General features: G+C 38.8%; 1 protein-coding gene across 2 annotated transcripts in view; it reads left to right on the top strand.

Moving 5' to 3' along the window:
- TMCC3 (transmembrane and coiled-coil domain family 3) overlaps positions 1 to 22140 on the top strand; it is a 238115-nt gene that overhangs the window by 56433 nt on the left and 159542 nt on the right. The window lies entirely within an intron of this gene.

Genomic DNA, 22140 nt, shown 5'->3' with positions numbered 1-22140 from the left:
GGAAAACGACAGCAATCACTTTCCAACCACAGGCTCTATATCAGGATGAAGCATGGTGTTTGTGTTTTAGGGCAAATTGTCTCCTTGAAGACATCATGAAGGTGTCAGAGAAAGTGTCTAGCATTGCAGAGTCAGGAAGTGTCTCTTCTATAATGAATAATGTTTTTACTGTGGCCTTTGAATACCAAACTAACCCCAGTAAAAGAAGTACAGGTCATAGAGCTTTGAGCAGTATATAGTTCCAGTGAGCTCACTTAGGAGGAGCTAGACTATATGCTGTTTTTGGTTGATTATAAAAGATTCCAGGAAATTAGTTTGACTTACCCTGCTCCTTACTTTAAAGAATTTGAAGTAACTTTCAAAAGACGTATGATAATGAAGCTGGTAGATTGGATCTAGAAATTGAAAATCAGAACCATGGAAAATAAGAGAATACTAAAATACTATTGGTAAGTGTTAAAATAGGCCTTTTGATTAATTTTACATGGAGCTTCCTGGCAGCCATGGCAAAAAGGGAAACTATCAGTACATAACTCACACTCTTGGAAAGGAGAGAACATACAAGTTCCTCAAAGGAGGCCAACCTCTTCTAAATATTGCAATTTTGTTAATAATAATCATACTGTTATAGAGCTGATGATTTAATTTTGATCAGTCTATTTGCTTACTTCTTTCCCTTGTTATTTAACTGTTATAGTTACTCTTTTGTTTCATGGTCACTGTACTGTCAGTGATCAACTCATTACTAGTGCAATCAAGGACTACAGGGAAGTGAAAAGAGGTAGATTCAGAATAGTCAACTTTGTAGTTGATTGTAGTTCTGGTTAAAGTCATATATGATATATCATTTTAGCTAAGTTTGTACTATCTGTTGATAAAATTTTTTTTTTATATTTTCCAAGACCACAGAACAGAAAATTATTTATATTTTTTAAATCCCTGTGACTTTATATAAAGCCCATCTGGATACAGTTTTTACATGGTTTTTATTTTTAATAGGTGTGTAATGTGCTACAGCATTTTGTATAGTAATTCAAGTCTACTGTACATTTCGTTATCTATTTTCTATTTTCATTGAATATTCTTCAATATGTTTATGTACGTAATTTGTCTCACTGTTGAAGAAAATGCAGAAAATAGGTTTACTAGATCAAAGAATATAACCACCTTTACCATTGTATTACTTTTTAAAAGCATCGATTAACTTTCACATCTTTATCCACAAAGAAGATGAAAAGAACTGTTGACAAACTGGTTATCTCCATACAGTTTATCAACAGCTTTACATCTCCTTTGTGGCTCACCTGTGTGTGCCCATTCTCCCGATATTCTTGTCAATCTTTACAGCTAGAGTTCTGCAAATTTCTCATAATTAGCACTTAGTGATATCAGTGATGCCCTCCTTTGAAAATAGCCATTTATTATATTTCGAGTTTCTAGCATACTGAATGTTGAGACTGCTAGTCATGCCCTACATTCATTCTCTTTTTTTCAGAACCCACAAGTTTTAGGTGTATACACAGCCATGCAGACTAAAGACTACCTTGAACCAGAGAAGCCAGGTGACTAGTTCTCGCTGATAGAATGTTAGTAGAAGGGTTGTTTGATAGCTTCCAGGTTCCTTTGGAAAAAAACTGGTGTGTTCCCTTTGCCCTATCTTGTTTATTTCTTCTCCCTCCCTTGTGCCTGGAACACAGTTATGACCGGAGCTCTAACCACCACACTGGATCATGAGAACAAGGACTATACTCAATGAATGTAATAACAGTACAGTAGAAGGCTTTTGGTTCTATGAGGACATTACGGACCAGAGCTAGCATATGTGGCAGTGTGCTCCCTGCCTCTGGTCACATGTAAAAGAAATGCATTTTTATTTTGTTTAAAATCATTCTTTTGGGTCTCCATTACTCACAGCTGAATCTAATCCTAACTGATAACATAGATGTGTTCATATAAACGAGGCTACATCAACAATTTAAGTGTCTCAAACGTTATTATTTATTGGACATGAATAGTTCATGGTTAGGCTGAAATATGAGACCAAAGTAAAAGTAAGTTGCAAGGATCAAATGCTTTTCTCAATTCCTTTCTTATTGTAGGCCTTCCTATTTAAAAAAAATCATCTCAGTGACAAAGGCTATGTTTATTGAGCTCTTCTTATTTGCTTATCTCATTTAATACCATATGAGGAGGTACCATTGCTATCGCTATTTTACAGATAAGATAACTGAGGCTGGAAAAGAATAATTAACTTGCAAGGTCATTTATCTAACAAACGGTAGAGCAGGACTCTATCCTGGATCATCCTGACTCCAGAGCCTAATGTCTTACCTGTCTAGGTAAGCCATCCCCTTACATATGCTGTTCTCTCTCACAGGAGCACCAACCTTCTCTGTACCTTCTTTGCCTAGTGACTTCTGTGCACCCTAAGTCCCCACTCCTCCAGCAAGCCTTCTTTGATTTTTCTATGTCATTCCATAATCCTGTTGCCTTCATAGCACCTTATGCATATTCTATCATGGCATTTATGGAACATGCTGCTCACCGTCTTCCATGATAGACACAGAGGTCCTGGGGATGGTAAGGAAGGGTTGAGTCTTATGCTTTTATTTTATCCCTAGAACCCAGCATGATGCCTGGCATATAGATGCTTAATAAATATTTGTTATTAAATGAACTCCTGTGGCTGTCCAGAAGATGTGTCTGCTGCTTTTTAAAAGCTCTCTTTGGTATAGATTATTCTAATTAAAATTGTGCCATAGTAAAATGTGTCCTTAATTTTCATAGACTCGATTTGATAGATAATTTAGCCTTTCATCATATGTGGCATTTCCTCTTAGTTCTCAGCAGGCCAGCTCTGCTGTTAATGAATGCACAATATGAATAGACTTGCATGCTATTCAACTGCAGTGATCTTTTACATGCAGTCAGGAAAAAATGAGATAGTTGTAAACAGGCATATGCATGAATTCATTCAGAAAAATGAGTATCTGGATCCCGAATTGCATAATCATGCTCTTTTTATATTTAATGGATGAATACGAGGTTTCAGCTTTTCATAGAGTTAAAAAATGTGCTGTTGTGTCAGAGGGAAGAAACTAGAGCTTCCCTGGATAGAGTCAGACTCTGAATGCTGTGGTGTTAATCCATCCTTTACGAAATTCTCATTCAAAAGTATGCAAGCTGAATGAGGCCGAATCCCATTTATGGGATTGAAAATACATTCCTAATCCGAAAATTCTTCAGAGGGTCCTTAATTTAGGCGCCTTGGGATCCTCAGCATTCAGCACAGTACCCTGCATAGTATAGACTCTCTTCAAATATGAGAATCCACAGGAGGAATTTATTTTCACATTTGCTGTCTCATTTAACTCAGAAGGCTACTTGTTCTTGGATTGTTCGAGTCTTTTACTTTTTGTGTTTTGGGCCCATCTTACATTTGGGCATAGAAGTTAGCAGGAAACGGCAAGGTGATGAACTGAAATCCAAGGACAGGAAACTAACTGCTGCCTTCATCTTTTTATTTATTTACTTTTTTACTATTTTAACCAATTTAAAGTCAGTATTTTAAAACAATATTTTGTTGACATTGTTGTGCAGCTATCACCACTATCCATTTCCAGAACCCTTTTCATCTTACAAAACTGAAACTTTGTCCGCATTAAACACTAACTCCCCATTCCCTTCTCCCAGCCCTAGTAATCACCATATTTCTTTCTGCTATGAATTCGACTATCCTAGGTACCTCATATAAGTAGAATCATATAGTATTTGTCTTTTTGTGACTGCCTCATTTCACTTGGGATAATGTCCTCAAGGTTTATCCATGTTGTAACATGTATCAGAATCCCCTTCCTTTTGAAGGCTGAATACTATTTCGATGTATGTACATACCTCATTTTGTCCATTTTTCAGAGTATGGACACTTTGATTGCTCCCACTTTTTGGCTCTTATTAATAATGCTGCATGAACATTATTTACAAATAATGCTGCATGGACATTATTTACAAATATGTCGTCATCTTAATTTCACCTCCTCTATATGCTATGTGCCAAGAAAAACTTAAAAATCCTTTGGCATCATCAAAATTAAAAACTGCTTTGAAGGACGTTATCAAGGCAGTGAAAAGAAAACTCATACAATGGGAAGAAATATTTGCAAATCATATGAGTCTTATATCCATAATATATAAAGAACTCTTACAACTCAACAATAACAACAGCAAAAACCAAATAACCCGATTAAAAAATGACCAAAGAACTTGAATGGACATTTCTTCAAAGAAGGTATACAAATGGCCAATAAGCACATGAAAAATGCTCAACATTATTAATCATCATGGACATGCAAGTCTAACACTTCATATCAACTAGTTACATGAAAAATGCTCAACATTATTAATCATCATGGACATGCAAGTCTAACACTTCATATCAACTAGATACTATAACAGGTGTTGACAAGGATGTGGAAAACCTGGAACTTTCACATACTGTTGGTGCGAATGCAAAATGGTGCAGCCACTTTGGAACACAGTTTGGCACTTCCTCATAATGTAAACACAGAGTTACCATGTGACCCAGCGATTCCACTCCTAGATGAAATGAAATGTGTCCACACAAAACTCGTACACAAATGTTCATAGCAACATTATTCATAATAGCTGAAAAAGTGGAAGTAACCTAGACATTCTTTAACTGATAAATGGATAAATAAAATGTCATTTATTCATATAATGGAATATTATTTAGCAAAAAAAAAAAAAATGAAGTACTGATAAATTTGGTAACATGGATGAACCTCAGAAAACACTATACTAAGTGGAAGAAGCCAGTCAGTCATAAAAGACTGTCTATTATACGGTTCCATTTATATAAACTGCCCCAAATAGGTAAATCGATAGAGATGGAAAGTTGGTTAATAGTGACTAGTGTGGAGGGTAGAGGTCAGGTAGCAGGGTAGAATGGAGAGTGACTGATAGTGTGTATAAGATTTCATCTTGGGATGATAAAAATGTTCTAAAATTAGATAATGGTGATGCTTGCAATGTACTAAATATAGTAAAACCCACTGAATTGTATACTTTGAATGGATAAACTTTATGGTATGAAAGTAACATCTCAATAGAGCTGTTAAACTTTAGCAGCAATTTCTCAGCATTCCACAAGATGAGGGTGTTATATCATGAAAGCAGTCTTTTTTTTTTTTTTACCCTCTATAAAGTAGAATGCTGTACTCTTTTTGGAGAAGAAATTAGGGAATTTGCCACTGAAACTTTAAGAGAAAAAGAAAATTAAAATATTTTATTTCTCAGGCTTGTAAGAAATCAAACAAATTTTGGCAATATTTATTCCTTTTCTAAAAATGTAGCATTTTTTTCTCTAACAAGTGAGGACAAAATTAACGAAATTGAGCTCCGCATCAGAGGACTTTACCAAACCTTAAAGATATTTTTGGTCTGTCTTTCCCTTGGCATGTAAATCTTTTTCTCTCTGAGTTTGTAGGCCAGGTAGTGTATACCATGGCACTGTATGTCTAGACTTCTCACCTAAAGTGATCTCTTTTTTGCACACAATTCTCATCTTCTTCTATTGGCGTTTGGTCCCTGCCAGTCAACTGACTTTTAATAAAACAATAGCCAACAGTCTTCTTCCTTCTGCCTCATAAGTCCGTTTTAGGCTTATTAGTAGGAGTGCTTAAGGCTAATTGAGAGAGCTGTGCCTATTAATATTTCAAAAAGGTTTTACCTATTAATATTGGAGTTTTCTGTAGATTTTATTTATCCCTATCATTCCTGGCTTTGGTTACCACACGGCCAAACATCAGTCGGATTCTCCTTTAACTCTTAGCTCCCCTTGCCTTTCTGGTCTCCCTCACACAGGGCCTTGTGTCTGGGTGCTGGCTGATTTCTTCGCCAGATTGTGGAATCTTGGGAGGACGAGCAACAGCTTTAAACTTCTCATAGTGCCTTGTGCTACATAGGTGCTTAGTAATTATTTGTTGAATAATTCTGGGCAGATAGAACTTAAGGATGCAAGTCACAGAAAAGCAGTTTCTATGTAGTAGTAGCTATGCATTGTTATTTAATGTCCGCTAAAAGAATGTTACACAACCAGCTGAGAAAAATGGGTTCTGCTCACCGTCGATTGATTATAACATAGTTATACAAGTATGCTAACATGGCATTGATGCACGTGAATTAAACCACAAGAATGACAATAATGTTTGACTTTTCTTCTTGACAGTCTGTGAATAAAATTTGTCAGTCCAGAACCTCCCGAAGGCACCTTTGGAATGTGAGCTCTGGATGTCTTTTTGGTTTTTGTTGTAGGGCTGATGAAAGCCAGCGGTTCTGTCAGGTGGTCTGACCAAGAGGAAGATAAATCTAATCCAGAGCCATGCACAGACTTTTAAAACAAAAGTCTTATTTCCTAATATCCTCTACTGTACTATAGCTTGATTTTAGTTGGCCATGAAGAATGTGATTCTTCTTAAGTCCCTGTGGTTTTGATTGTTGTTAGAACTAGAATGTGGAATATTTACCATAAGAGAGTAGAAGATAAAAATTTAATTTCCGTTGCAGTAAGTTGATTTTTAGAGATTAAAGAATGAGGGTGTGAATAGATGTAATGTAAATGTCACCATCTTATCAGTACTGATGGCTAACATTAGAGGGGCAAGAAGCTGCAGGCCTGATGACACTGATAATCAGCCTTCCAATTTATAGCTCTGGCGATGTTTCCTTTACTCTGTCCACATTCCATTCCATCTTTTCAGGGAGGATGAGCCTTGCTCCAAAGTTCTGGCAATGTGAATTTGAGACCTGGCCCTGCCTTTGACTTTGGATGAATCTTAGCCTAGATTATCTTGTCCCCAGGCAGCACTTTGGATATTTGTGGGGGCAGTCACAGTAAGGGGTGTTACATTATTATTTGATTTTATTTCAGGATAATAAAGGTAGTATTGTAAATACTAATTATAAAAAGAGGGTGGTGAATCTTTAGCTTTAGCACTGAGAACCACTTGAGTAGATCATGGGGCTCTCTGAGGCTTTATTTTTCCTTTATCTCCTTCTGAAATGGAGATAATGTCTGCCCTACCTATCAGAATTATTTTGAGGATCAGATGTGGAAATAATGTGAATCTGAGTCTCTGAGTGTGTTTCCCTGAAAAATGGAGATAATGTCAGTTTACGTAGCCCTTGTAAGGATTAAGTAGCATCACATATATAAAGCACTTGGTAAATGGTAAAGCAAAATGCAACAGTAATGTGTCCACCATCATTTAATTATTTAACCCTGAAGTCCTACTATTAACTCTGCTGCCTAGCCATCTGTCTTAATGTTGACTGGATGTATTTGGTGATGTTTCATTTTTATATCCCAGATCTCACTATGTCCTCTCTCTGAGCCCTTCCTGGAATTATTTTTCCATTTTCTCTGCCTCTCCCAATCTGCTCTTCTCTAAAAATTTATCTCATCTAATCTCACACAGGTTCCAGTGAGAGGAGTCTTCTCCTTCTGTTAGTCTCCTGTTCATTTACTTTTTAGAGCAGACGGTTATCCTTCTATGCACATGTATCTTATTGCTCCCTGGAATTTAAGTCCCTTGGCCTTAGCACAGGGCTGTGCAATTGGTAGATACTCAGCAGTTGTTTGTTAATTTTCCACACACAAGAGACATGCTTTAGAATAAAACAAGCCAGCAAACCTAAACTTTTTCTTCCTTGAGGATATATAACCACCCAAGCAGTAAAGCTAAATAGTTATAGGCATACCTCAGAGAGATCATGGGTTTCTTCCAGACCATCTCAATAAAGCGAATATTCCAATAAAGCAAGTCACATGAATTTTTTGGTTTTCCAGTTCATATCGAAGTTTTGTTTACATTATACTGTAGTTTGTTGAGTGTGCAATAGCATTATGTCTAAAAAAATGTGCAAACCTTAATTTAAAAATATTGGATTGCTAAAAAATACTAAACATCATTTGAGCCTTCATTGAGTCAATATCTTTTTGTTAGTAGAGCATCTTAAATTGGTGTTGATGGCTGCTGACTGATTAGGGTGGTGATTACTGAAGGCTTTAGTAGCTGGGGCAATTTCTTAAAATAAAACAACAATGATTTTGCCATATTCTCTTCTTTTTTTTTTTTTTAACAATGGATTTCTCTGTAGTATGCGATACTGCTTGATAACATTTTACCCACAGTAGAGCTTCTTTCAGAATTGGAGTCAATTCTCTTAAGCCCTAGCAATTACGTTTATGTAATATTCTAAATCCTCTGCTGTTATTTCAACAATCTTCATGGCATCTCAAGAAACCAGGAGTAAATTCCTTCTCAAGAAACCACTTTCTTTGCTCATCCATAAGAAATGACTCCTCTATAAAGAGTTCACAACAATTCAGTTTTACCATGAGATTGCAGCAATTCAGTCACATCTTCATCCTCCACTTCTAGATCTCTCCCTATTTCCACCACATGTGCAATTAATTCTTCCACTGAAGTCCTAAACCCCTTGAAGCCATCCATGAGGGTTGGAGTCAGTTTCTTCCAAATTGATTAATGTCGATATTTTTATCTCTTCCTATGAATCATGAATGTTCTTAACGGCCTCTAGAATAATGAATCTCTTTCCAGAAGGTTTTCAATTTACTTAGCCCAGATCCATCAGAGGAATCATTATCTATGGCAGGTATAGCCTTATGAAATGTAGTTCTTAAATAAGACATGAAAGTCAAAATTATATCTCGATTCATGGGCTGCAGAATGAATGCTGTGTTAACAGATATGAAAACGACATTGATCTCACACATCCCCATCAGGGTCTTGAGTGACCAGGTGCATTGTCAATGAGCAGTGATATTATGAAAGGAATCTTCTTTTCTGAGCAGTAGGCTCAACACTGGGCTTAAAATATTCAGTAAACTATGTTGTAAACAAATGTGCTGGCATCCAGGCTTTGTTGTTTGATTTACAGAGCATAGGTAGAGTAGGTTTAGCATAATTCTTAAAGGACCTAGGGTTTTCAGAATGGTAAATGAGCATTGGCTTTAACTTAGTCATCAGCTGCTTTAGCCCCTAACAGGAGAGTCAGCCTGTCCTTTGAAGCTTTGAAGCCAGGCATTAACTTCTCTTCTCTAGCCATGAAAGTCCTAGGTGGCATATTTTTCTAATATAAGGCTGTTTCATCTACACTGAAAATCTGTCGTTTAGTGTGGTTACCTTCATTAGTTATCTTAGATCATCTGGATAACTTGCTGCAGCTTCTACATCAGCATTTGCTTCTTCACCTTATACTTTTTATATTATGGGATGGATTCTTTCTTAAACCTCATGACCAACTTCTGCTGCACTCAAGCTTCTCTTCCATTGCTTCCTCACTTCTTAGGGATTGATGGATTAGGATTTGGCTTACAAGAATGTTGTGGCTGGTTTGATCTCCTCCACGGGCCATTAAAACTTCCCCATATCAGCAGCTTGGCTAACTGTTTGGAACAAGAGAACTAGCTCTCAGCCTGTCTTAGATTTTGACATGTTTTCCTCACTAAGCTTTAATAATTTCTAGCTTTAATAATAATTTAATAATTTCTAGCTTTTGATTTGAAGTGACTCTTCATTTCATTTGAATACTTAGAGGACACTGTAGGGTTATTAATTGGCCTAATTTCAGTATTGTTGGGTCTCAGGGATAAGGAGGTCTGAGGAGAAGAAGAGAAATGGAAAATGGCAAATCAATAGAGCAGTCAGAACACATACAACATTTATTAATTTGCCATGCGGGCGTATTTTATGGTACCCCAAAATGATTATAATAGTACATCAAGGATCACTGCTTGAAGGTCACCATAATAAATATAATAATGAATAGTTTGAAATATTGTGAGAATTACTAAAACATGATACAGACACACAAAGTGAGCAAATATTGGAAAAATGACGCTGATAGACTTGCTCAATGAAGAGTTGCTACAAACCTTCAATTTGTAAAAACAAACAAACAAACAAACAAACAGAAAAAACCAATGCAGCATCTTCATAGCACAGTAAAACAAAGAGCAATAAAACAACATATACCTGTAGAGACTTTTAAAACAAGAAAGAGCTTTAGGGAGTTATTCTTTATAACATATAATAGGTGCTTTATCTACTTTTTATCCTCTTTCGTAAGAGCACTGAAAGGTAAGTATGGTTACTCACATTTTATAGGCAAGGGTTCTAAGACTCAAAGATATTAAATAAGATGCCCAAGGTCACTCATCTAGAAGTCGTAGAAGGGTAGTTGAAATCTGTCTCTGTTTTCAAAACCCATGTTCCACTATTTTATTCTGCTTCCTAAGGGAAATGAAATTTTGATCATCACTAGAAAATAGCATTTGAGATAAGAAATCTGAAAGAGTCAATGCTAAGTTAAAAAGAAAAAGGCATGACAGGCAGGGACACTGAGCAACAAATATTACATGACCACTATTTAATGCCACACTGGTGTTTTGCTAGGGTACCAAAGAAGGGGAGAGGGGCTACATCCTCAAATCTCATGAGAAAACCCAGAAAAACATGTAGAATGCAGCAAGCAAATCTGAATACTATAGTGGTAAGTTATAGTCTCGGGGACAAGACTGTGGGTTTGGGTCCCAGCTCTACAGCTTATTCAGCTATGAGATTTGGAGCAACCTCCTTATTAATTATATCTGTGCCTCAGTTTTATAAAATATGGGGTTGATAATAGCACCTATCCCTCGGGGTAGCTGTGAAAAGAGAGAATACACATAACGACTTATAACAGTGCCTAGTACATAATCGGGACTCAGTAATTGTAGGTTGGTATTATTAATATTGTTAAAAGGACCAAGGGAAGTATCACACAGAGACTTCAGACATTCCTACTGCTTGGCAAGGGCCAGAAGCCGATGGCCTACTGTCGGCTTCCAAAGTCTAATTGTTATGCGACCATGTCCTTCCTCACCCACTGGAGGGTCCATCCGGGGTTCCCCCATGCACGTGTACCTGGCAGTGTGTCCAGTGAAGGCCAACTTCAGACCCAGGCCTTACTCTATAATCACAGTAATAATATTCTTTGACTAAAAGACGAGCTTCTGTTGCTAAGAGATTCTGTTATTAAAAGTAAATACCAACACACTCTATTCTCCCTCCAGGAATTCAGAATAAATCGACTTCCTAGGCAGGGTTTGTAACTAAATGCTAAGACCTTCACACTGTTCTCTGGGCGTCCCAGTTAAGCCCCAGAGAGGCGTGACGAGTTTATGAGGGTTTTGTATTTGTCGATTAGGCCCTTAATAAAGTAGGCTTGCCTGGTTTTAGAAAAGTGCTTCAGTTATTAACTGGGTAAGGCCGCGTGGGCCTAAAGGTACCTGTTAGGCTGGCGAGGTATTTAGGAACATCAAGGAGTGTTTCCCTAGTGGGGTGTGGAAAATGTGAAAGGACTAGATCTGGAGGGGAAATTTCTGCCTGTTTCTGACCTCAGTGCCTTGGGCACTAGCTCCTCTCCTTCCCCACCAGAAAAAGAGAGACCAAGAAGGTCCTCTAACCAACTGGCATTTGGGAATGGAATGTGGGAAACGGCAAGTATTCTTTCATTGGCTTCTTTTTGTGTACCTTATAATGCTTATGTAATTGCATTCCTCTTCATTAAGGCCTTAGAACTACACTGCTGGACACAGGCATACCATCCTGCTGGTCATGAAATCAGAGAGCCCTGGGGCTTGTGACATGAAGCCTGGGAAATAATAGCCTTCCCTCCAGAGAGGGTCCTCACCAACCTTTACACCTGTTCCAGGGTCCCTTTCCCTAGAATTCCAGGAAGCCCACAGTGGCACTCCTGTACCCAATTCCTGGGACTTGGAAAAGCTGCTCTTGAATAGATCTATTGCTGCAAAACGAACAAGAACAACAAAAAGAAAAAGAAAAAACATGGTCTCGGAAAGATGTGGAGTGAAAGAGCCATGGGAAATCACTGCTACAACTCCTTCCCAGGGCTTACCATATCCGGAAATGTTGCTGGTATTCAGGTGACAGCAACGCTTTGTGCTTTTGACCACTGGCTCAGAGTGGTGGGGGCCCTCCCTTTGTCCTGGTGAGCAAAGGGATGGGAGGTCAGGGAGGCAGAGAGAGAGAGAGGAGATGCAGGGCTCACCATCTGTTCTGTGAACAGTGCTTGAGAGGATCTCTTGTAAACCGTACACTGAGATGCAGAAAATGAACAAATGTTCTCTGTTTTTATTCTTAAAGGTCAACTTCATGTTTTAGCCCCAGTCATGCATTAATAATAGCTGACATTCATTGAACTCTTACATTTCTCGTTAAACCCTCACAGCCCTGTGAAGAAATTACTAATACCCCCATCTTTACAAAAAAGGAAATAAAACCTGAAAAAGATTAACTTTCCTATGACATCACAACTACTAAGAGATGGCACTAGAATTTGAACCCAGGTCCATCTGCAACATCATCCATTTAGCCATGATGCTAGGCTGTTTCTTGGCTTTGCATTTTATACTTTTCTCTAACTCCATAGTGCAAAGCTGCCTGCAATATATTAAGACCATTTTTTGGTTTGTATTTTGAATTGGTGAAATCACATAAATTGATTTTTTAACATTCAGCTTTCAGTGCTGAGAGGTTCATTTCAGCCAGTTTTTTTATGCTCCCAAAAGGAGGAGTCTCCCTCTTTCAAACAGAGCACAGGAAGTTTAGAAGTCTGGGGCATGCCAAGGAGAGCTCTGAAAGAGAATCTTTGATGGGAGCAGCATACCCAGGAGACCCTTTCTTCCTTCCCTTCCCTCCTAGTCTCCCTCCTTTTAATCCATGCTGCCACTCCCCTCTGTACTGGATATCCTAATACCTCCATTTCTCTCCAACCCAAACCCCTTTCTTGAACCACATCTAAGAAGTATGCTGACATTTTCAAAAGGCCTTGTGCTTAGTGGCGGGGAAAACCAAAAGAAAGTAATATAGCAGAGAAGAAGTATTGTTTAACTGCATGTTTCTGTCTCTAAAACTATGAATTTTACTGAGCCCCTAACGCCTTTCCCTAAAATAATTACACTTCAGTTCTTAATAGATGTGAACAACCTCCTAGCCCTTTGCCTGGCCTGTAGGTGCCATCTTATTTCCTCAGCACCTGGGATCTGGTTTATTTGTTACCCACTTCCTTTTGAAATACAAACGTTTTTTCTCCAGATAGGGTCCTCACAATGAATTCTCATTTCCAGTCTGAAGAATAGTGATCGTTTTTTAATATGTCCACAAATTCTCCTCCATTTAAAAGTTGGAGACTACTTTTCTTCCCCTTGAGTGTGAGCTGTGCTTGACGACTGATTTCTAATTAATAGGAAGTTGAGAAAGTGATGGTGTTAGACTTTGGAGTTTAGGTCATAAAAGGCATTGTGACTTCCGTTTTGTTCTCCTTTAAATTACTACTCCTGGAGGAAGCCAACTGCCATTGTCATGAGGATGTTGAATCCTATGGAGAGGCCCACACGGCAAGGAAATGGAAGCTTCTTGCCAATAGTCATGTGAGTGAGCCATCTCGGGAGTCGATCTTCCAGCCCCAGTCAAGCCTTCAGATGAACACAGCCCCAGTTGGCATCCTGACTGGAAACTCTTGAGAGATTCTGAGCCAGAACAACCCAGCTAAGCTGCTCTTGAGTTCTTGACCCACAAAAACTGTGAGACAATAAACGTTCATTGTTTTAGACCACTAAATTTTGGGAGTAACTTGTTATGTAGCAACAAATGATCGATGTAGTGGTATTTGGGGCAATGATTGTTATATGCTAGTATTCACATCTTTATTTCCAGTTCGTTCTCATGTTTAGGAACTTATTAGCTGGGTAAGTTATTTAAATTAAGCTTCAATTTCTTCCTCTCTAAGATGGAGATAATAATAGAATCTACCTCAGTTAGTTGTTTTGGGTAGCTGGTTCATATTAGGGCACTCAATAAATGGATGAGTGCTAGTATTATTAATATAGTCTCAACTAATGTAATTCTTAGTTCCTTTTCCTTTATCACAATCCATTCTTTTATCTTATTGACACAGCTTCTCACTTCCTTGAGAAATCTGGTCGAGAAATTTCCTCACAATAGTGCTCACTTGGAGAGATGAAACTAAAGGTTTAGGGGCTTGTCTTCCCTCTTGCAAAAACAGAACAACCAAAAAACAACTTTCTGTAGCACTGTGGGCTTGGGTCTCTTTTTGCTCTTATCATATGGTACTATGATAGGTTACTTATGGATCTTCCCAATCAACAATAAACTCTATGAGGAAAGGGAGGAGCCTACTGTATTTGTTTCCATAGTACCTAACATCAAATAAATGGATGGATAAATCATGTAGCTTCCTGTGCTATATTTGCACATATCTTGTTTCTGGCATTTAATGTCATTAAAATGATTAACTCTTGTCTCAGCCGAAGACGGTACATATTAAAAAACAAAAGCAAATTGGAGAGTCTGTTGTTCATTTTTCTTTCTGCCTTTCCAGCCCAAGAAACCTCTGATATTACTGCTGATTTATTGTAGGTTGATAATTGTTCTCGCTTCTATACCTTTTTAGCATGTAGGGGCCACTTAGAAGTCGAGAAATGTTGCTGAGAGAACCTCTTCACAATAGCTGAAATACAGTTGATTATTCGAGGCATTTAAATTTAAAACTGTGACTCAGATTATTTATTGCAATACAAATTCTCAGACAGGGATGTTAAACATTTTTTTTTTTTCTCTCTAATGTTGGAAGGCAGCATAGAACAGGGAAAGTGAATAGGGTTGTTTCTGACCTAGGTCCAAATCCAGATTCCAGAATTTACAAGCTATCTAGCTTCCCTGCTGTGCCTCCAGCTGTTTCATCCCCAAGTCTATTTGTTCCACTCAGTATGGATGACAGTGAAGGACATCAGAGAGTACTTCCTACTCGGCCTCACCCCCACCCAGGCCCCCATGAATCTTCACACCCCATGAATCTTCACATTCCCTCTCTTCGGTGTCTTCTTATCCATTAGACATTTAATAGTTTATCATATGCCAAACAATGCCAAGCACAGGGGCTATACCACCAAGGGGTCTCTGAGGACTGACAAGTTGGGGTCTACATGTGGTGAATGGGTACCAGTCCACTCTCCAACATTAAGAATATTAAGGGTTAAATTTCTCTTAGCACAAATTCTGGGTCAGAGTCAGCCCCTGGTGATTGTATCATTCCAGTTGGTAGGTTTGGATGCTGTAGAGCAGTCCTGTGTGGTGTTTACTTTCAGTTTGCTTTGCTAAGGGAAATCTGGGACTTGTTATTCTGTTGTTAAAACATTAATTAGTTGTACTTGAGACAGTAAACATCATGTAAGCCAAAATTAGTAATTTTAATATGTTTTCTGCTGAAGCCAAGTGGGAGGGAGAGCCAGATCTGATGAGATGTGAGCCTAATGCTCCAGAACCAAAAGCAAAGGGATGCTCAGCAGAATTAACCAGGGAGGAGGGACTGTCCCCACAGTAAACACACAGACCTTTTAGGAGAATCCTGGAAACTGGAAAAAGACTACTTGTTCATGCAGCTCAATGTTTTTCCTACAGAATTCATCTGTTCATTCCATCCCTCCATCCCTCCATCCTTCCATCCCTCCATCCTTCCTTCCCTCCACACCTCCATCCATCCCTTTATCCATGTCTTTACTCAGTCCATCCATCCATCCATCCACCCACCCACAAGTGCCTGCTGTATATCAGAGGTAAACAGAAGTAGTTCTCATTCTCAAGGAATTTGTGGTCTAATAAAGATAGATAATTAACAAACAGTTATGACACAGTATTATATATTTTAAAAAATATTAACACCTAGTGTTAGTAAAGGTAGATGAATATTCTTAAACACTGATGCTGGGAATATTAATTGATGCAGTTGTTCTGGAGAGTAATTTGGTAATGTATACAAATGCTCTGATTTGTATTTCCATTTGTCAAGCAATTTCACTTGTAGGACTCTATCTGGAGCATATAATAGTGGAAATATAAATAGATGTATAAGAATGTCCATTATTGTCTTTATAACAACCAAAAAAAGGACAAATGAAATGGCCAGCAATGTTTGGACATACAAGGGAATACAGTACAGTCTTGAAACAATGTGTTTTGGAAAAGAGTTTACGTGACCTGTGGAATTTTAATTCCATATTGTTAAAAGAGCAGGTCGCAAAACAATAAGAATAGTATTCCAACTTTCTGTACTAAATATATGTATGAAAACAATGTTGGCAGTAGCTATCTGCATTATTTTAATCTTCAAATTTTAGTTCTTTGTGAATTTTCAAATTTTTTACAATGAAAATGAATTACTTTTGTGGTTATGAAAAGCATAGCCATAGACCTAATAAAAGTGGAGTTTGACTAAGGGCCTTGGCTAAGTGCTTTGGGGCACTGAGATAAGCGCTCAGGAGTGGAACTCAGCTGAAACAAAGCGTTCTCATCCTCATGTGTGCATGTGTCCATTAATTCATTGACCAGATAACTGTGTTTGCAGGTAGTGAGTCAGGCAATAAGGTTAGAGAGGTAGACAGGAGCCAGATTATACAGAGCCGTGCAGGCCATGTTAGGACTTTGGATTTTATTCTAAATGAGATGGAAACTCTTCAAGGATTTTAAACTGAGCGGTGGCATGATCTGATTTGAGCCATCTCTGAGCCATCACAGTAAGAGGTAGCTGTGGCGAGAGGGCTGCCTGTTGGAGTGTTTGGAGAGCTGGATTCCTTAGCATTGCCACACATCTGTCTGCTTAAGCTGTGGCTTAGTATAGTCAGGAAGGTTGCTGTGAAGCCCTGTGTGCCAGACAGCTTCCACTGGCAGCTCCGGATCCCCTTCACCATCTTGCTCTGAACCCTGGGAGGCCGACTTGTGTGAACCAGTTATCAGGCTCCCTCAGCCTCTGGTTTCTGAGTGGTTTCAGCCAGTGGGGAGGCCAGCGAGAGTGGTTGAGAGGACAGAAGTGATATTGTGGATAAGTTTCCCTCAATTTCCTCTCTGTTAAGGTTGCCTCTGGCTCCTGAGTCCCTCAGCCACATGTTTCAGCCCCTGTCAAGGAAACTCTCTACATTACTTTCTCCTACCGGGGTTGGTAAATGTACCTTCCCTTCACCCTGTCAGGCCAGGGGCAGTGACAGTTCCTATGGTTATGAGTCCTGGAGTATTGTACTATCTCCTGAGGTTCAAGTTTGACATCTATTTCTAGCAGGAACCCTGTCTGATAATCCACTTTCTTCCTGGTGGGATCTGGGATATTCTGACCAAACAGGAGATCAGGGGCTGTTGCACAGGAGCCCATGGCCCAGAGTGGCCTTGCTGAGGGCTTCGGTTCATGAGACTTTCCAGAATAGGCCTCAGGAGCCATGGTTCCAGGCGAGGTTTGGGGAAGCTGATATTTGAGGGCACTTCTAGATAATCGAGGAAATTAGACCACAAATGGTTTATTTGGTTATATTAAAGATTTAGTGTCAAATTTTTAGCTGTGGTAATAGTTGTTGTAGTTATGTTTAAAACAAACAAACGAGTCCTTATCTTTTAGAAACATGTACTAAAGTATGGATGAAATACGATGTTTGGGGTTGATTTCAAAATTATCCATGGGAAGGTTGATAGTGGCTGGAAGTTTAACCATAAATTAATGATTATTAAAGTTGGATGATTGTGACACAGGAATTCGATTCATTTTAATGTTCTCTCTTTATGTTAGAAATTTTTATAATAAAAACTTTGAAGTTCATATACCCATAAGAGTTAGGTTGAAGATGAGCCCCCAGTAAATATCTCTTAAGTCTTTCTACTTCTTGAGAAGCAAACTAATGCATAAACCTTCCTCTTTGCGATGTTCGCTCTTCAGCCACTCACATGTTGAGCTTTCTTTCAGAGGCTCTGTTGGGGTCATCTGTCATCAGGGAGTGGCGAGGCGTTATGCTGAAACAGCAACAGAGGATGTTTTAAATTAGGCTCTGTACTTTCTAAGATAATTTCTTCTATGGTAATAAGCTCGCTGGATGGCAGAGTTTGCTTTTAGGTTGGGTTAGAGGCTTTTAAAAACACTCCGCTGGAGTCCCACAAACAATGTCTTTCAGGGAAGGCAAAGAGTAGCGTGGAAGAAAGGGTTCTTGTCTGAGAAATGTGAATGACCCCAGTGTTATCTCAGCTTTTTCACTAACAAGCTGTGTGGCTTTGGGCATGTCATTTAGCTTCTCTTCCATTTAGCCTCATTTTCCATATAAGGAACAAGGAGATTGGACTAATTTCTCTGGTCCCTTCCAAGTCCCAAAATGTTATTTTTAATGATAACTTTCTGACTAACTATATTGGTGTTCACTGGAGAAAATCAGGAGCATGTGGAAAAGGCAAAAACGGAAATAAAATCACCTTAGTTCTACCTCCCAGAACATGACTCAGTGTTTTTCAATGCCTATACATGGAGAAATATAAAGATGAATAAACGTGGTCTCTGCCCTCCAAGAGTCGGTAATTTAATGGCAAACACTATTCCCTACATCTTTACATGTCAGATACTTCCCTTGAGCAAGAAGCCCTTCCATCTGTCACTTAAATCTGCTGAATTTTAGTGCCATTGATGATGTAATTTTGATTGTACTTGAAGATTTTTTCCCCTTAATGTTATTTCTTCTGATTATGTGTAGAAGGAGAGCTCTTACAGGCAGGTTCATGAGGAAAGGACAGACTTTTTCTATTACATTCGATTTCTTTTGACGACTTACCCAGGCATATCAGAACTGTTGGGGAGAAGCAGCTTGTCTGCTATGACTGTCACCTGCTCCTCCTGAGGCCACACTACCACCTCTGATGAAGGCATAACTAGCAATGCAGCAGCCACCGAGTGGGGTGGCTGGCAGAGGCCGAGAAGACTTTAGGAGTCACAGATCATCTGGAAGCCAACCTTTCTTCCCTGGGACAGTTTACCTTGCAACAGGATGCAGCCAGAAATCCTAGAAATCTGGCCCAATATGATAAAAGGGATGAGAAAGTAAGGAGGAAGGGTAAGAGTTTTGAGAGACCTCAACTTATTTGGATAAGATGTGTTAATAAAGGCCACTTAACTTCCATCTAGCATGCCAGGGATGTTATATTTATTCATTAATTTTTTGTATATTTTCCACTCTAGTTCTGAAGTAGAGATTTGTGACCCCAGCCTGGCAGAATGCCCTGCTTACACAGTACCATCCCTGTAACTTCGCCCTAGTTTTAGGAGAATCTGGGTCTGCAGCTGAAGCAATTAATGCGATTTTCTTGCATCATACCCACCTTCCCTGAATGTAACATTCCCATGCCCTGTTGATCAGTTCAAAGTGTAAACAGTGTGTTTTTTCCGCCACAGACTTTGAGTGTGATTTTTTTTTTTTTAATTTAGCTTAGGTGAATGTCCCTTGCCATTCAATTATTTGAAAAAGATCCTTAGCTCAACCTTGCAAATGGAACTTGCCTTCCAAGATGCAAGAAAGGGACATGAAAGAAGAAATAAATATTACCAATGGCACATGTTTGGATTTCCTAGTTCTCAAGGACTTAAGGCCTGACCATAACTTGTTTGAGTGTTATACAGAAAGGCATTTAGAGAAAAGCAACAACAACAACATCCAAAGCTGAAAATCAGTTTTGGATTGTACATGAAGGAAATTCAAATCTTGTGACAGAAATGGACCTTGGAAAATCTGTGCTCCTCTCAATGGCACAGACAACATGCAGCATAGGAACTTTGGTGTTATTCAGCTTGGAAGAGAAGGTCAGGAACAACACACTGTCTACAGATATTTGAGGGTTTGCACTGTGGAGAAGGGATTACATTTTTTTCTGTGTGTGAGGCAAAGGGGTTGAAGTGATACATCAGTGTGTGAAAACTGTGGAGGGACGGATTTCTCTTTTTTTATGGAGACATTTCTAGGGATGGAATTACAAAGATGGAATGAGGTCTTTGCAGAGAGAGGTAGAAAGTTTCTGGTCACTAAGCCGAGGCTGAGGAGATTGCTTGGCCTCTCTATAATTCCACTCTCCCTCTTACTTGCTATACTCAAACCACACTTCTTTTTTTCAGTTCTCCAAAGAAACTAAGGTCTTTTCTGCTCTTCCTGTAGGTCTCCCCCAGCCCCCCCCCAGCCCCACCCCTTCAGCCTGCTAAACCAAATCTTGTTCTTCCCTTAGGTCTCAGCTTGTCACATCCACAGTAGGTCTTTCCTGATGCCCTTATCTAAAGAAGGTCTTACTATCAAAACTATACCATAAGACTTCGTATATTTCCTTTACAGCACTTACTAAATGTGTATAAGTGTGTACATGCATATATATCACATGTACGTTGTATATATCTCACACATGTTTATATAAAACAACACAAATATAATTTGTGTGACTGTTTAACATGTTTCACTACTTGACGGTAAGCTTTGCAAGAAGTATCATGTCTGTTTTGTTCATTATTCTGTTGTGTATAGTGCTTAGAACATAGTACATGCTCAAAAAATGTGTTAAATAATAAATGAATTAGTGAGATTTAAGCACCACAGCGTCTCAATTAGTATTACTCTAAGAGTGGGCTATGAACTACCTAGAGATGGTTTTTAGGTGGATCAGCACTAAATAATGCATCACCTTGTGTGAAAGTAATTTCTTTTCAATCTACTTTTAGTCCTTATTTTGTCAAAGAGAAAAGTTTGGTTTGGTGACAGTTTTTAGTCATCATTCTAACACTTGCTGATCTCTCTTGTCAATGCAGAGAGAGATCAGGCCTCAGCAAGCAACACTGTCTAGCTGGAATTTAATAACATGTTTTGTTTTTATTGTATTCACTCCTTAGTTGCCTTTTATTTTCCTTAATGGAAGTGATCCAAAGTTTTCTTTGAAACTAAAACTATGTAAGTAAAATTGTGGTTTATTTGATGAAAAATATTAAGGAAATAATAGTACAGTTATGATATGATGGTGGTTCTTGAATAAAATTTTGGTTCTCGAAGGGCTGAAATTTTGGAACCACCTGGACAGCCACTGGTTCCCAAGAGTCCATCCCAAACCAGCACAGGTACATGCCAAAGTAAATAGAAACAAAGAGAGTTTCAAAGTAAATAAAAACAAGAGTTTCATAAAGCTAAATTATTCATTGTCGTTTTGATAGCATGTCCATTTGATATTAAAGTATCTTTTTTCCAAAATAGATAGTGACTTAAAAAAATTCCTCAACTTGGTAAAGTATTGGCAGACCCATATTGTTCCTTCTCTTTTAAGTATGAAGCAGTGGTAGTGTTGGGGAGGCAGTTCTCCCTGCATTGAATCCAAAAGTCTGGGCCCATTGTGGTCCCTTTGTGGTCCCTTCCATTGTAAAAAGTGAATTTAATGGTTGCAGGTAAAATCTTGTTTGTCCTCTGTGTGAATAGCTGTGGAGGCAGAAAATCCCATTGTATGTGTGTGTGTGTGCACGCGCACACATGTATATGCATACTTGTGTACACTGGTCCCGAACGTAAATGCATATGTCTTATACCACTCTTTCTGTTAAAAAGATTTGTGTGTTTTTCATTTATTTCAGATAAGGATTCCAAGTACCATATTTATAATGAAAGAGGATGTATAAATAATGTGTAGAAATGACCAGTAGTGTAATAGGAGAGAGAGATGATTGGGGGAAGGGAGGAAAGAGGGTGATGTTCTTGTAGCGACTTCTTGCCTTGGAGAGAGGAAAGGAATGGGAGGGATCTGAGGGCAGTGGCTCCTAGATGGCAGGATGGATGTACCGAGGGCAGCAGACTCCCCATTTCCTAAGGTGAGTTGTCAGGGGCCGGGCAAGGAGGAAAGCCAGGCTTGGCAGGGGAGAGCCGGGCTGGTCATCTGTAAAAAGATTCAAAAGTCAAGTGCTACAGAGCACCAGGAGGCCTCTGTCAGTCAGACAGCAGCCTGAAAAGAAGTTAGCCTGTTGCAGCATTGTTGTAACTGTTGCCTTTTCCTGCTTTTGGTGTCTATGCCGAACGTGTTTTGCTTATAGAACTCAAATTTTGGGACTAAGACTCTTATGCCCCTATTTGAATTCAGCAGAGATATTAAGACAGGAGAGATTATGGCCTTACTGATTGTATCAGTTTTGGCAACTAACTGT

Source organism: Pteropus medius, unplaced genomic scaffold (assembly GCF_902729225.1).
Source record: "Pteropus medius unplaced genomic scaffold, Ma_sr-lr_union100, whole genome shotgun sequence".
Classification (NCBI taxonomy): domain Eukaryota; kingdom Metazoa; phylum Chordata; class Mammalia; order Chiroptera; family Pteropodidae; genus Pteropus; species Pteropus medius.
This window is presented reverse-complemented; position numbering and strand designations above follow the sequence as displayed.